Raw genomic sequence first — 16001 nt, 5'->3', positions numbered from 1 at the left:
GGAAGGGGGAAAAGGCCTTTGGGCTTCGAACAAGGTACTCCTGTCTCCTGTGAGGCTCTGAGGTTTCCTGGCCCCTTCCCGCCAGCGGGCGGCCTGACCTCCTGGCAGCCGGGACCGGCGGAGGGAGGGCTGGAAACCGCTGGGGAACCGCTGTGCCGGCTCCTCCGCCCAGAGCGACCCCTTCAGCCAAGATCCCGGCGCAGCCTGGGGTGAGTCCCAGACACTCTATCCCCCTCTTGTCCTGACCCCATCTTTGTGAGTTCTGAGAATTCCAGTGACAAGGAAGGCTTATTGCTCATTTATGCACTGCATTATCTCAGAGCACTGTTCCGGGAGTTTGCAATCATTTATCATACATAGACGGTGGAGAGGGAACTTCTGTAACTTAGGTCTGGTTTTTCCCCATTCACTTCTTGTTGTCTGAGGTGCTTAGAGCCAGAGAGAATCAGCAGCAAAACGCTTCCTGCCTCTGGCAGATAAACCCTTGCAGACTGTGGCATACCCTGGCTACTGTTCTGTTTACCAACACTTTAATATCAGAGGGGGCTGTTGGTACCTTAGTGACCTACATACGGAACTTCAAGGTTGTTTCACTGCCCCCAAGCTGACCACAGAAATTTGATGCTTTCATAAAGGGGTCCTGCCTTCCCCATCCAGTCCCAAAAGTTGATTGTGTTAAATTTGGACCCACTGACTGACTTCTAAAGTATAGTCCCATTCCAAGGTCGTGCAATTCACCAATTAGTTCTCAGGTTAGTTCTCTGCTTGCAGATGCTGGAAATGACACTGCAGAGCCACTGCCCTCTTGGGCCAAGTGTTGGTACATGTCTTGTGAAAAGGGCAGTTTCTGCTCCTCACCAAGTTTAAGGATGGAATGTGGAGCATCAGGGAAGGGCAAGTACGGCCCCAGGGACCAGGGCTTCTACCCCTTCACAGGGACGTGCTTCCATCTGGAGTGCCAAGGGGATCCGTAGACCAAGTAGAAAATAGAGGAAAAGAATGTCAGCTCTTTTGCTGTGATCGTGAATTACAAAAGACAAAGGGTCTTATTCATTTGTACATCTCCAATGACAGAAAGTAACAGCATGCTGATGTCTTAAGTGAACGAGGGACTAAATGAAGGTCAGTGAGTGAAGATTACAGTGGTGCATGACTCCAGACCTGCCCCATAACTTTTGGACTTCAGTTTTAACATGTATAACCTGCCCTATTAACGCTTAGACTTTCATGAGACTCTAAATTCAAACGTTAGTGGTGAAACATTATGTAAGTGGCAGTGTTATTGTTTTTATTAGAATAATGTTTGTCTAGGATATTATTTGAAGGGATTTTTCTTGAAACACAATATTATTGACGTAAGAAACGTCCAAACCTGTGGCTATGTGAGCCAGACTGACAACAGTTGCCTTGCTGGGAAGCAAAATCTCAGCGGATTGAGAAATTGCTCCAGAGAGTGGCAGTTTTGCAGCTCATTTTATACGTTAGAATAAAAGGAAGAGATGTAAGGAGGGTTATGCGAAATCCATTGGTGGTAGATTAAAGGGGCGGAAGAAAGCAAAATGGGGAAATCTCTGGGATTGGATAAACAGTAAAACAGAGACACAGACTTCTTTTACATTGATGGGTACCGGATAGTTAATAATTAACATTTAGAGTTTGTACAGATGGTATGTGGCAACAAGATAACAATGGAGGGTTCTGTGGTCTTGTGCCCTGGTGGGTGGTTGTACCCTGAGGGGTCTGGAAAAGGAGATTACTCTGACATTTCTAAGGTATATTATCTTAGATGCAAAAAGACGATAGACAGGCTCACCAAGGTAAAGACTGACCTTTGTCAAGGAAGCTACAGGCCTAGGACGGAATTACCCCCATGACCTGCTTTTAGTTAGGAAATTGTATGTTCAGATCATCCCGTGCAGTTACGTTCGATCTCTGAGTTGGGAAAGCCTGGCCTGCAGTCCTCCCCTGAGCTCATCAGGTACAGTATGATGCCTCTTTTTCTTCTACAATATAATGCCCGTATGCAGGAGTCAAACTTGGAGGAAACTGATCAAGGATTGACTCTTGCAGTATTAACCCTGGAAAAGTTTCATGTCTCTCTAAGTCTCAGTTTCCTCATCTGTTAGATAAAAAGAACACTGATACTGCAAAAATGTGGGAGGGAGCAAATGACAGCATTGTCAAAGGGTGTTAATCACTAATTGTGAGCATTAAGAAAAGTAAAGCACATAAGGTAACTTAGCATAGTTCCTAGCCCATAGGACATAGTCACTAAATTATAGCTATAATTGTTCTGGGGGAGTACCTAAAATACTGATCTTTGCCGCCAGACACATACATTTGAACCCCAGATCTACTACATCCTAGCTCTGTGACCTCAGGCAAGTTTTATTGACTATTTGTATTTTTGTTTGGTTTCTTTAACCGTATACTAAGGATAAAAATCATCCCTACCTCAGAGGATGAATTAGAAAGGTTATTTTGAGAATTAAATTATATAAAACATGTAAAGTACTCAAAATAGTATCTACCACGTAGTGAGTGCCCATTAACTCCTAGCTATTATTCTTCTTATCTGAGGTTCTCTTAGGGACATTTATGTGGGCACAAGTTGAATCTAGATTATATAAACACCCAAGGGCAGCAACCATGTATTTTCCTATGGTATTTCCTAAAGCTTTTAGCTCAGTGTCTGGCTCCCTGTAACTACTCAACAAATACTAATAGTAATACTAGTGGTGGCTGGTTGTGTGTGTGTGTGTGTGTGTGTGTGTGTGTGTGTGTGTTTGTGTAATGAGCTGTAATCTTCAGAAAAGTTGGGAAACCATTTATCTAGAGTCACAAATTAGACTGTGTATTGATCCTGTATTTCAGGGCCTGACTGTAGGTGGTTTATTAATCACCCACTGACAGGAACCAGACACTGTGAGTTATTGGTCATTTCATTTGTTATATTCTGGGAGCCATCTGGCCAGTCCCCCCTGTGTCTTCCCATGTGACCCACCACTGTGGGCAGCAGGCCTTGAACACACTGAAGCGAGAGTTCATCTTAAACTTCAATTGGAATGGACCCAGGGACTTATGACTGAACCCATGGGGGACGTTTGAACACGAACATTGCAGACTACATTCATCTTCCTGTGACACATCCCTCATTGGTAGAGGCCATCAGTGACATTAAATGGAGTGTCTCATAAATTTAACTTTATGTTTCTGGGCACCAGCTATGTGTGATGCTGACTTTCTAGGTGACATCTCACCAGATACTTCTCATCTTCTCTTCCCTGAATTCTTTCGAGTCACACCCCATGTCAAACACATGTTCACTGCCCGTATTTCTGATCATCCCTGCCCCCATTCCATCCACTCCAAAGGCTTAAAGAAATGTTGCCTGAATACTTCACTCTTTAGCACAGTAGCGGTACCCCTGATGCAGAAAGGCATTTACAATCATCGTCATAATGGAAATGCCTGAAATTCAGGACAGGGATCCATTTAGGTCATTTGGGAGACAGTGGGCTCTGATGTGATTGATCAAATGTCTAGAACATCCTACGTTTAAGCTCCCTCACCTGAAAATGGGAAATACACGTTCTGAGGCTATGTTTATGAAGAACAAGAACATATCCCTTGTTGTTACACTGTTAGTCAAATGAAGCTTCTTCTGATTTCATAGGGAGAGGAACAAAAGGACGGCAGGAGAAATACCATGTAGCGAGCCTACTGATTTTTCCCTTATTGTATTCATGTTTGCCAGTTTCTTCATTAAAAACCCAGTTTTGATTGTGTTAATATTCCAGACAAAAGCTATTTGACTTTGGACATGTGGTGAACTATGTGCAGAAATGGATGTGGACTCGCTTTAAAAAACAATAGAACATACAGGAAGACGAGGTTGTACAGCCGAAGCACTTTCTGAGTAAGTCACCAACTGCTTAAGGATCTGCTTGAAAGTGTGGGACCGGGGGTCAGTGGGTGCTAGTTATGGCTCCCCCCATGATGGTAGTATGACTGTCGCGTTGTCACTCACCCACTACAGTAAGCCTTTCAAGAAAAGCCTGCTCAAGAAATGTTAAGTGTATAGATCAAATAATCGCACAAATATATAATTATCAATCTTTGTCAAGGTTTATATTTATATAATGAATATGCAATTACATATAATTACGGAAAGAAATAAGTTACAGTTAGGAGTACCTGACCCAGGATGATTCTAAACCAGACCTCTGTAAAATTAGTATGTTAACTAGTGATGAGAAGATAGTGGGGGCCGCACTGGAGGGCTTTATGCATGATGGTGACGTGATCATTTTCGCTTCTGTGGAGTAGAAATTCTCACACCATCAGCCTGCCAACCTCTCAGGGTCGTAGGTCCAAACATACACATGCAAGAGAAAGCCCTCTTCAGCTAAGAATCACAGCATAAATTGCAAAGTATTTTCATTAGCTTAAGTAGGTTTAAAAAAATTTTTTTTAATGCCTGCCTATAGCAAAAAATTCAAAAATAGTATAATTATGTGAACTATGGAGGGTCAATCTGCATTTCACATCAGGCCCCCACTGCGCCTTGACAAATGCTACTACTAAAGTAAGTTAATGCTACTCCCTGCAACCCATGGCACATGACACGGGAAGAAGCACTGTGTTCTCTAAGTGGGAAGTCTGGTCTTTCAAACTGAGATCTATAAAGAGAGCTGCCTCATTCATAATTCAGGGCTTAGCAACTGCTATCAGCCCATCAAGAGAAGGGGAGGGTGGAAATATGTCTTAGTCAGCTGGGGCTGCCATATCAAAATACCATTGACTGGATGGCTTAAACCACAGACATTATTTTCTCACAGTTTTAGAGGCTGAAAGTCTGAGATTAGGGTGCCAACTTCTGGTGAGTCGTCTCTTTCTGGCTTGTAAGCAGATGTGCTCACAACCTCATGACCTCTTCTGTGTGTGTGTTTAGAGATCTCTCTCTCTCCGTCTTCTTATAAGGCAAGCAATCCTATTGCATTTAGGACTGCAGCCTTATGATCTCATTAACTGTAATCTCCTAAAAGTCTTGTGTCCACATATAGTCACAGTAGGGGTTAGGATTTCCACATTTGGATTTGGGGCAGGGAGCAACTCCATCCATAGTAACAAAATTCTACCCTCCCCTTTTAGGACTCATAACCTCATGCTTCATTTTCAAGGGGATGTTGGCTTTTGAAATCCTTGCTACATAATGCTCAAGAAACGTTAAGTGTATAGAATTGCAATGTGCCTCTTTGTATGTTCCTCAGATTTCTTTGTTCATCTTTTTCTGGACTCTCTTTCCCCTCCTCAATCTGATAAAATAGTCTCCATAGTTCAGGCAGCGAAAATGTATGCCTACATTGCCTTCTAAAACGCATCACCCATTTGTAGATTCTACTTCTCTGACTATGTGAGGTTGGCAGGCTACAAGCAGAAAGGAATTCTTGTTCATTCTTTGAGGAAATGTTTTAATGGAAGAGTTCAATTCCGTTAAATAGCATAGTGTACCCTGCCCACTTGAACAAAAGGAAACAGGTCAAACCTTTCTTTACGTGTAACACACATCACAGTTTTCTCTTCGGAATTTCTATCAAGGACTATGTCAAGTTCATGATACCTCTGGGTGCCGGGAAGCTGGGAAAAAGAAACAACAATCTCAATAGACCATAACAGAGTTTCTGTTGTTCTCTATAGCCAGAGGCAGAGACATCACTCCCTGCTTATAAACACTTTGACCTTGCCTACCAATCGCTCTAGTCACTTCAACCGGGTTTCCTGAAAATCAGATACCCATCTGGTGCCTATTCAGTCCCAAGAAATCGGTTCCTTAATTAAATAGGGATGCATGTCCTAAACAACCACTCACCTGGAGGTTTCTGAACAAATAAAAGTTGATGTCAGAAGGGTGTGAGAGTATACTGCCTGCTCATTCAGAGTTCCTCTTCAAAAATCCTTCAGGTAATTTGGTCATTTCTAGTATCAATTCAAAGACTCTCCCCTTCTCCCAACCCCCATACAATTTGCACCTGGCTAATGAAAATATAATAGATAAGAACCCTTAGAAGTCTTTAGTTAATAGCCAATTAGGCAGGTTTACCTGGGAAACTCCCCTCCTTTAACTAAAACAAGCCCTTAGAAACAGGTTTTGATGAGATAGTTTTCAGAGAAACTAGCCAGCAAGAGAGAAGTACTTCCTGGAATAAAACTTTGCCTATAAAGGGCTTAGCTTGAAAAAGCATCTTTAGGTGAACATTACTCTCAAGATGGGAGTAAAGTTATTTAATATCAGCTGGAGGGAACCCATTAACAAAACGAGGAAAGAAAATCTGTTTCAGTACAAGAAAAGTAACTTATCATTCATTTATCCAACAAGTATTTACTTGGTACGTAGTAGATGGCAGACACTGTACCCCTGATAGAGACAAAAAAATAGTCCCCACATGTCTGAAGCTTACAGTCAGGTTGGGGAGGAAGTAATGGAGTAAACCTAGAAATAAACTCTTCCGATGGTGATAAGCCAATTTCAGAGAGTGATAAGAGAGTTGAAGTCCATAACACAAGTTATGGGTGATGGTGTGTGGCTAAGAAGGGATCCTTTAGCTGAGCTTCTTAGGGAAGGGCTTTCTGAAAAAAGTGACTTCTGATCAGACAGTAGAATGCTGAGAACACTACCCATTCCCGAGGTGCAGTCAGAGCCTTCCTTCCAGATATAGGGGTAAGTGTGGTAATCCAGATGAGACATGTCAGTGAGGCTAGAGCTAAGGAAACGAGGTGAGACTTAAGCCATATGTGGCCAGAGATGTGGGTAAGGCTAGACCATTGCGGTGTCGGGAGGGTCAGGGTAAGGATTTGGCATTTTAGTTGAAGGACAGTGAGAAGCCATTGTCATGTCTTAAGATGTGAGTGAAGTGATTTGATATACATGCAAAAGGATCATTTTTGGTGGTAGTGATGTGGCTAGAGTGGAAGCCGGAAGACCACAGGAAGCAGTAAGGTAATTGTCACCAGGGCACTCATCATCAAACGCTTACATCCTGAAAAGCAGAAGAGTGAGTCTTACCTCCATCACTTATATCCAAGTGTCTTCGGTTAAGCCACCTAGTTTCTCTGAGCCTTCTGAGTTTCAGGCTGTAACATGAATATTCTAGTTACTTAATGAAACTGTCCATACTTCATAAGGATACTAAGTAAAGCAGATAATGTATGTGAAAGAGTTCATTATTCCTAAAGTGCTGTGTAATAAGGGATATTTCCTTGGATCCTAAATTTGGAGTCAGCGCCCAACATGTTAGAAGGATACAAGAGAACTAAATGGTAAAACAGATATACAAAAAGAGACATTTATGCTTAGTGTACAAGAATGTTAATGTTAACATTTTTGTTTGTTTGTTTCTACATATTTTTCTAGGTACTTGAGGTTTAATGGTTCCTAAAAATAATGATAATAATAACATTTTAAATGCCTATAAAGTCTAAGAAACTGTACTGTCTTATATTTATTAACTTCCATATTATAGATACTATTATTTTTCCTCTTTTACTCAAAGAGGATTAGGGCTCAGAGGGTTAAGTAACTTGCACAAGATCAAGCAGGTAAACGGATTTGAGTCTGGTCAGTCTGGGCTCTTAACCACTAGCTCTGCTGCTTATAATAAGTTTAAGGGTTTTCTAAAGCTAGAAGTTAATCATTCCTGCAGAATGATTAGGTCGTTGGTATGTCTTGGTAGCAGCCAACAGTTAAAAATAGATGAGAGTTAGCTCCTCTTAGATCAAAATCTGCTGTAGGTACAGATATCTATTAGCAAGCAGACCCCAAATGGTCACACAATGTGACCGTACATTTTGTTGAAGTCCCAGTTCTCATCAAATTTTTGGTTTTCTGAAAACTATTTGCATTATAGGTTGACCTTAAACAAATGTGACAATAGCCAGTGGCAGGATGTCAGGCACACACATATTCCTAGAATCAGAGTTAGAATACAGGTCAGTTCAGAGAGGTCAAACGTAGGGCACTGATGCTACAAATATTTTGTTTCTAAGTATTTTATTGTTTTTGGTGCATTTGTAAAGAGGATTGCTTTCTTAATTTCTCTTTCAGATAGTTCATTGTCAGTGTTTAAAAATGCAATAGATTTTTTGTGTGTGTTGCTTTTGTATCCCGCAACTTTTAATTTATTAGTTGTAATAGACTTTTGGTGGAGTTCTCATAGATTTTTAAGCTTTTCTATGTTTAAGATCATATCATCTGCAAACAGAAATCATTTTTTACTTCTTCCTTTCCAACTTGGTGCTTGTTTTTTTCTTGCCTAGTTGTTGTGGCTAGGACTTCTAGTCCTGTGTTGAATGGAAGTAGTGAGAGTGGGTGTCCTTATCTTGGTCCTAATCTGAGAGGAAAGGCTTTTAACTTTTTACTGTTGAATATGACAACTATTACCACAGAAATTCAAAGGATCATAAAAGGTTACTATGAATAACTATATCCCAAACAAACTAGACAACCTAGAAAAAAGAAAAGGGAAAAATTCTACCTACCAAGACTAAATCTGGAAAAAATAGAAAATCTGACCAGACCAATTATTAGTAAGGAGACTGAATCAGTAATAAAAAAAAATCGAAAATCTTTCAACAAATAAAAGCCCAAGACTAGAAGGCTTCACAGGTGAGTTTAAATATTTAAAAAATAATTCATACCAGTACTTCTCCAACTGTTCCAAAAAATTGAAGAGGAAAGGATACTTCCAAACTCATTTCACAAGGCCAGCGTTACCCTGACACCAAAGCCAGACAAGGACACTTTTCAGAAAAGAAAATTACATGCCAATATCCCTGATTAATATAGATGCAAAAATCCTCAACAAAATATTAGCAAACCACATTCGACAGCACATTAAAAGGATCCTAACCATAATTGAGTGGGATTTATCCCTGAGATACAAGGATGGTTCAACATACAGAAATCAATCAATCAATGCGATACACCACGTTAACTGAATAACGGATAATAGTTATATGATCATTTTAACAGATGCAGAAAAAGCACTTAACAAAATTCAACATCCTTTCTGGTAAACACTCTCGACAAATAGGTGTAGGAGGAATGTACCTCCACATAATAAAGGCCATTTGTGACAAGTCCACAGTTAGCGTCATACTAACCAATCCTAAAAATAAAGGGTGAAGAATTGGCCACATTCTATATTGCTACAGGGATACAGAGGGTGTTACTTTAGGCTGGTATTTCTCCACATTTTTTAAATTGCCACCAAAGGAGAAAAGTTTTAAATTAATGTTACTTAATTTAAGGAGAGAAAATAAATATTAAGGTATAAGTTTTGGGGGGAAGGATAGGGTTGTGTTTTGGAGGGTCATGAAGCCCTTGTAATAGCTCACACTGTTTTTGCCCCCACCACTTTTGCCCACGTGCTGACTATATTGGTCCCATTGAGAATGCATGCTTCAGCCAGTCTCATGCCTTGAATACCCGTAATTTCACCAAGGAGAGACCATTTTACTGCAATTGTGCTAAGTGAGAAAGTCTCTGGTATTGTTGGGAGATGGACAGGGCTGAATCCCTGGAATGGGACCTTCTGAGGAAATGCTAATTCACCTTTCGGGAAGTGGGACTTCTGACCAAGTTGCCTATCTACCTGTAGAAGGTAAAATAATCTGACTAATGTGTGCAGAAGAGCATGCTGTGCCTAAATATTAGAATAAATTACCGACATAATAACAGGAATCCAGAACAAGGAAGTGGACAGAGAAAGAGTTCTGTGCAGGACAGGACATAGCTTAGACTCTAGAGAAAGGATACAAGGATGGGGTTTGGCTGTGGAGGAATATAAACAATGTGCACACGGGAAGCGGCCCAGATTCTGTCATCACAGCTCCTCCTCAGGTACATGAAATGGACTTTTCAGGTTCCTATTTCTTTAGACGCCACACAGCCATCCGTGAGAATTGGGCAGGTGAGAGCAGTGAACTTCCTGGAAGGAAGGCCATTGTCTGTGCTGTGGGATCTTCTCTCAAAAGACACGTTGCTTCTGCTGGAAGAAGGTCCAGTAGAGGCAAAGGCACACTTGAATTTCTAAACCAGACCAGTTGGGAGCGTTTCGCACAGTGTGACAAAGGCTGGGTCTAGAAATGATGACAGTGGTTCTAATTCCAGTTGATGTACAGCAGGAATAGTTTCATGGCAAGAGACAGCCTCATCACTGGGTCTTCCAAATTCATGAAAGCTGCAGGTTTTCTGCCCACAAGAAAAATACATGTAGGCTCACATACATTTTGCATTCAATTTCAGAAGGTTCATGGCCTATGGTCCCAGTAGGGAAATTGATTTGACATATGATAAAACTTTTTGCTGCTCGGTGGCAAAGAGATGTTTGTACCTTGGTTAATACAAATATTGTTGGGTCATCATTTGCCATGTTTCAATATTTATATTGCCTGGATTCTGGTCCAGGAGACCATGATCCTGAATTTTCAGTGTTATAGAAATGAGGATTGTTTTCCCCTCGCTAGTGCATCATTATACCCACCAGGTCTATAAATGGCCTCACCTTTTGCAACTGTGTACTCTCAGAACAGCTCAGCTCTCAGGGCAGCCGATTCTGCTTGGCAGGTGTGGGAGGTGTGATTGAGTCATTCTGGAATCTCAAAGAGAGAGTTGTTAGAGGGAGCAGCAAACAGTCACTGATTCAGTAGCTCCTTGGGTTCCAAACAACCTGGTACTTACCATAGTTTACGTTGGAAGGAAGTTCCGCTGCTTCTTTAGTGGTTGTTAGATGTGGAGGAGATGAAAGGCATACAAAAGCAGAAGTCCTAATGGGCAGGCACAGTGGGAAGTGTAGAAGGGGGGTTTTTCGGTGGCCTTGTCTTTTTCAACCCATTTAAGATAAGGCTTAGGGTACATAAGATGAACATCTGTCAGTTTAGTGGCAAATGCGGCCAAGTGATAGCAGAGCCCAGTAGAGCTGTGGTTCTGAAGCTGGACTGCTTACATTTGAAGCCTCGCTGCCATGCTCGGTGTCCTTTCATTTCTCTGCGACTCAGTTTCTCCATCTACACAATGGAGGAGTTAAGCACAATATTCCCTTGTTAGGATTGTTCTGAGTATTAAATGGGAGAATATATGCAAGGCACTAAGAACAACACCTAGCAAGCAGGGAGCTCTCCACAAACAGCAGCACCTATCTGTAATCGAATTCACTGATGTGTTACTTGAGAATGATTGTACCCTGCGCTGTGTGGACACGGCTGTTTAGGCCATTGAATTGAGAGATTTTATAGTTTCCAAGAATGTTCATGCTACATTTACTACCTGTTTAAAAGTATAAAGTAGATATTCAAAGCAGAAAATCCCCTGGCAACCATGGCAGTCAAATCAACTGGATCCTACGTGTCCAGGAGTGCCTGCAAAGTGTGCTAAGCACCGCTGAAACCTACAGGAGGTCGATGTCCATGTGTCTGTCTTCCCTGCCTCCTGGGAGATTGTTATCCCATTTCTTAATCAGAGCTTGGCCTACACTGTTACACATGCTTTTTAAAAAGTTACAAAGAAGAAGTGGTACAGGAGGTCAGAAAGCATAATGATGTAAGTATGGTATGAGGTCTTTAGGAGTTTAGGGAGTCAGAAGGATGCATCTGAAATGGGATTGGTGGGGGTGCGGGGAGTATCTGCAAAGCCTTCCTGAAAGAGAGAGGCTTTGAAAAATTAGCAAGCCTGTGAGAGGCAGATATGAGAAGGAAATGGATCCCAGACAGGGCTATTGAAGGCCCAGAGGTTGGTGGGGATGGTGATGGTGGCCGGGGAGGAATGGGTGCTGTAGGGTGCGTGGTCCCAGCTGAGGACAGGTGGCGAGCAGCACAGGTGAGAGAGGCTACCTTGTCATTGGTGCTGAAGCTGCAGAAAAGGAAGGAACTGAAGGAAAAGTGTAGGTGATTTTGAATGCTTGGAGCTGCTGTTGCTTTCTGGACAGGGGAGGCACAAAAGGTTTTTTAGCCAGATCAGAACTGTGCTATGGCACCTTTGTAAACCATTTTATCCTTTTAAAAGTACAGGTCATACTTTATTTTGTCCTTAGGGCAAGATTACACAATACATAAAGGAGTCATTAGTTGCCTCATTTTTGCCTCAGATTTGCCTAGCCATGTCACGCATGTTACAAATAAAGCAGAAAGATCAAGAGATTGTCCTGTTCACATCCAGAGAAGGATTAGGAGGAAGGGGTCCATATGGGCCACCTGTGGACCACTCTGCAAAGCCACTTGTTTGGACCAATCTGCTTTTGTTCCTACTGTAACTGTGTCAGAAGTTTTAATAAAAATGATGTCCTTATTCATAAAAGAGATCCATGTTGCCATGACATTTTTAAATAGACCCTGTTATTTTATAATTTAAGCCACAAGATGAAATCCAACCTTTGTACAGTGCTTTTAAGTCAACAAAATATCGTTTGATCATTTAATCATTCGACCTTCCCAATAACTGATAGGTAGATAGGTTAAAATATGATTGATATTTGTATTACGAGAAATCTAGCAGTCAGAGAGGACCAGTGACTAGTCTAAGAGATGCACTCAAAATTAAAACAAGAGTTTCCACTCCAGACTTTTTCAAAACTTCCATAGTCCACCATATTTTACTAGCTCTTTCTGCTTACCTCAATTCAAGCCATGATCCATCATTTGACGGTAAGTTTCCATAGACTACAGGGTACTTTCTACTCTTATTAGAATTCTTCCTGGCCTGATTATTTGAGGTCTGTGGGTGGGTGCCAAGATGGAAGACTACAGATGACTCATCTGATACAGGGGCTGGCTGGCCCCCTCTGCATGGTGCAAAAACTAGTCAACAGCATCAACGGACTCTGCCCTGGCTGAGTGACTTGGCTATGAGACGTGTTGCAGTTTGTTGATTTTCTGGCCTGTGTTCCTCTCCTCCCATCTTCCACTTCCAGGACAGAGTTACAGGGAGAGTCTGACAGAGGGGCTCTTCCCTTTCTGGCTGGCTACCCATCTGCGTCAGAATGGTGTTGGTTTTGGCGCCCGATGGGTGCTGGACACGAGGCCATCCTTGGGTGCCTGAAATGATTTCTTTCTAATGGTTTCTTGACCTGTGAAGCCAGAAGAACGTTATTTTTGCCTAGAGAGACCTCAGTATTTTAATGGGGAGCTTGGTTTTGCACATTTTTAATGCCGTACTCAGTTCTAAAGAAATGAAAAGAGCTAGGTCATTTTCAAAGACATGAGTTTACAGGTTGGCAATTCAGCTAGTGGGCCTGCAGCTGAGCTCATGCTCCCCAAGGTGTATTTGTCTAATTGAGGAAGGGAAACCCATTATCCCCCTGTTGTTTTGCATTACCTAAAGGCCAACCCTCCCACGGGGCAGTGGTGGATACAAGTTCTGGCACCCATCCAAAATGCTGAGGCACATTTGCTGTGTCTTCAGAACCTTGTCAAGTTGAAAAGCTTAGCATGGAAGGGATTGTCGGAGCAGTACATCCAAATCCAACTGAAAGCAGTAAACTGCGGGTGGTAGAGATTAGCTAGGGTAACGGGGAAAGCCCTGACCTGTGAATGCCATGGGATATGCCTGTGTGTTCCAGGCAGCAGCAGTGTCCTCTGAAATTCTTGCCAGGTAGCACTCAAAAGCAGTGTTGTTCAGTGACTGGATGGACGCCTAGTGCATTCCTCACTAGGGCTCTAATGAAACCTTTCCTTGTACCTGGGAGGCCCTTTCCCAAACACATTTGTTCTTACATTCAGGCAGCAAATAGTATAAGCATCTTCTAGGTGTCGAGCCCTGCACTATGGATATGATAGATGTGACTAAGTTGGGATTCACATGCTCAAGGAATTTATAAACTCGCAAGGGAGACAGATAGGCTACAAGTTGAAACTAAAGGTGCAAATGACAAATGAGTGCTGTGGGAGTTCCTAGAGTGGGGAAAAAGCCCAGAGCTGGAAAAGTCGAGGTGAGCGTCCACAAGTTCAAACTAACAAATGGGAAGTCAACTAAAATGTAATTCAAGAGTTACTGAATAAAACAATAAAGGTAACAAAAGCGACCATTTTCTGAATATCCATTAAGTTTAGGGTCTCTTACATACATTATCTCAAATGTCACATTTTATAATACCCTTTTTCCAAAAATTGCGTAAGCCCACGCAGCAAATGATGGTTGGCCTGGGGTTAGGATACATCTGCCACTATGGTGACTAAATTCTATGTGAATACAAGGTTGCTTCTTGATTAATAGTATCAATTCTTTACAACTACCTTCTTCTCCGATACTCCTCTCCGTACCTAATTCTCAACATATCTTGCCTACCTTTATTTTTCACTTTAACATTTGTCATCGTCTAACACACAATATACTATATTTCATCAATTCTAAGATGCTCCTTTATTCATATTTTTGTCTCTGTGAGGTTAGGAATGGCAAAATCTGTGAAATTCATGGAATGGCAAAGTCTGTGATGTCTTTTTCTTTGTACGTAAAAGTCACAGGGCATCTTCAAATTGGTGGCATCTGAAATTCCTTAAATATTTTGCTTATCCTCTATTGTTTAGTTTCTTTCTTTCCTCCATAGAATATAAGCTCCAGGAGAGCAAGGATTTTTGTCTGCCTTTTTCATCTTTGTAGCCCCATAAGCTGGGACCTCATTGAATAAATTAATGACTGATTGGAGCTAGAGTGTCAGGAGCTATGAGAGGTGCGGCATATAGAGTGAATAGAATCGACATGGTGTTTACCCTCCTGGACAAGATGCAAATTAAACAAACAGGCAGGCAAATAAGCACATCAACAAATGTGCAGAGTTACATGGGAAGGTAGGAGAAGGGAAAATGGTAAGGTGCTGTTGAGAGAATCAGGGAAGCGGTATCCAAATTTAGAGTGGAACATCAGAGACGGCCTCTCCAGTCTGACATCAGAACAGTGATGGCAGAGAGTCCAAGTGCCCAGACTGCTATGCTGCCTGGCACGTATAATAGCCAATTTTGACCATCCTACTCCAAAACATTGTCTCCCCTCTTATAACAGTGCACACTAATTGTATCTGCATGCCGTTTTAGTTATATCTGTGTAGATATCCTTTTGGTCCACCTAGATTACCAAGGTATTCACTCTTCTTATAAAACAGAGCCCCGGATTAACAGATAATAGGCCTGACTGCTAGTTCTAGCTCTGCTCCTACTTTCCAGATTGGAGAAGTTATATAAACTCTCCAGGCCTCAGTACCATTAGTGTAACATTAGGTTCTTATGTTAGAGACTCTCTAAGGGGTCATTGAACTTTAACATTTGAATTCTGTAATTATCAGTCCATTTCCACACACAGTTATTGAGGACCTACTCTGTGCCAAGCTGCTAAACTTTCTGCAGGGCCCTGGAGGAATGAAGACGAAAGAAAGGAAGACACAACAGTATTCATTTAAGGCATCCATAATCTTGAAGAGGATTCTGATGCATTAATGACTTCAACATAACAGCCTTGACTTTCCTCTGCTTCTGAACTTTCAGCGACTATCACTGTCTCCCCTGAGTGTGAGCGAAGTCCCTGTCTTAGTAAAGGCACTTAACCCTGCCTACCACCAACAGATGGGGCAAGTGGTCACATCCACTAGACACTGTTGCATTGGATTTGAGAGCTAGTGGATGAGGGAGCTTTGAGAATCTCAGTTGCTTATAGGAAAATAAGCATCTATGTGCCAGGGTAACATTGGAATTGAAAATCAGGGTCACTTTGTTTCACCTGAGTGAGGATGAAAGTGGGGGAGCTCTGGAGTGGGTCAAAGATGCCATTTAGGTCATTGATGTCTCAGTTGAATTTTGAAGGAAGAAGAATTAGGCAGGTATATTAGCTGGGATGCCTTTGATTGCAAAATATAGACTACCCAACTAAAGAAAGATTTGCTAAGAAGTGCAGTCATTATTCTACCCCAAATAAAGTACAGAGGCAGGGAAATTCCAGGTTTAGTTCAAGGGCTCAG

Source organism: Rhinolophus sinicus, linkage group LG12 (genome assembly GCF_036562045.2).
Source record: "Rhinolophus sinicus isolate RSC01 linkage group LG12, ASM3656204v1, whole genome shotgun sequence".
Lineage (NCBI taxonomy): Eukaryota > Metazoa > Chordata > Mammalia > Chiroptera > Rhinolophidae > Rhinolophus > Rhinolophus sinicus.
This window is presented reverse-complemented; position numbering follows the sequence as displayed.